This window comes from Rutidosis leptorrhynchoides, chromosome 10 (assembly GCF_046630445.1).
Source record: "Rutidosis leptorrhynchoides isolate AG116_Rl617_1_P2 chromosome 10, CSIRO_AGI_Rlap_v1, whole genome shotgun sequence".
NCBI lineage: Eukaryota > Viridiplantae > Streptophyta > Magnoliopsida > Asterales > Asteraceae > Rutidosis > Rutidosis leptorrhynchoides.
In genome coordinates this window covers 304,884,759-304,886,043 of record NC_092342.1, presented here as the reverse complement: position 1 = coordinate 304,886,043, position 1,285 = coordinate 304,884,759, and the positions used below count along the sequence as shown (strand labels likewise).

At 37.1% G+C, this 1,285-nt stretch overlaps 1 non-coding gene across 1 annotated transcript; it reads left to right on the top strand.

The window, feature by feature from the left end:
* The first annotated feature begins 203 nt into the window (after positions 1–203).
* On the top strand, positions 204–310 carry LOC139874113 (small nucleolar RNA R71). Its single transcript, XR_011767818.1, has one exon. It is a non-coding gene; the product is annotated as a small nucleolar RNA R71 (small nucleolar RNA).
* The last annotated feature ends 975 nt before the right edge of the window (positions 311–1,285 follow it).

Here is a 1,285-nt window from a genome sequence, read left to right as displayed (position 1 = left end):
AATCGGCTCTAGCTGCTTTAGATGATCTAACGATATCTTTTTCTTGGTGCCACTCATGTGAGTGGGAATAAGTGTTATCAATAATTTTGTAAGCGTCAGTTGCTGTTTTCTTCATAATGGAACCACCAGCTGCTATATCGATGTCTTTTCTTGTAGTGATGTCGCATCCTTGGTAGAATATTTGTACAATTTGACAAGTGTCTAAACCATGTTGCGGACATCCTCTTAATAACTTTCCAAATCTTGTCCATGCCTCATAAAGAGTTTCATTTGGGTTTTGTGTAAACGTAACAATTTCTCCTTGAAGTCTTATGGCTTTAGATGCCGGAAAGAATTGTTTAAGAAATTTTTCAACTAAAACATCCCATGTATCAATCGCCCCTTCAGGTAACGATTCTAACCAATCTTTGGCTTCTCCCTTTAAAGTCCAGGGAAATAACATGAGATATATCTGTTCATCCTCCACTTCTCGGATTTTGAATAGAGTACAAATCCTATTAAAGGTACGAAGATGTTCGTTTGGATCTTCCTTTGGCGCACCACTAAATTGGCATTGATTAGTCACCATGTGTAGAATTTGTCCTTTGATTTCATAATCTGGCGCATTAATGTCAGGTTGAGTAATTGCGTGACCTTTGCCATTGCGTTTAGCTCACATTCGGTCTTCCATACTTAGAGGTTCCAGATTTTCCTTGATTGAATCTGTTGAATCTGAATCACTAGAGGATTCTGATTTAATGGGTTTTTCCTCGACAATCTCCGTTTGAATGATTGGTGGTTCCGGAGGAAAGATTAATGGTTCAGGATCTCTGAATTGTCCCTGAATATCCTTCGGATTCTCAATTGTGAGGTCGGGTTCAAAAAATGGATTATCGGAAATTTGAATTGGAGTACTTGGTCGACTGGATGACGATTCTAAAGAAAAATCAACGGCGACAATATTGGCTAGATGTCTTGATCGAGTTACAGGTGGTGAACGTATAAAAGGTGGTGAACGTTTTGCTCGGTGCATTCACTGAATATCCTATTAGTTATAAAGATAAAAATTATATAAGTTATCAAATTAATAGACTTTTCTGCTTTTGCCCACGTTTCGAATAGCCAATAGATGCAGCAGGGAGCCAGAACCCTTTAAATCGGAAGCTCACAACTCAGCCACTAACAAATCCAACTATTACTACGAACCAGAAAATTTAGGATGTCTATCAATTTAACCACTTAAAATAATTTTTCGTTGAAATTTAAAGAAATTTTAGAGAAGAAATAGAAAATTCTATGTCCTAAA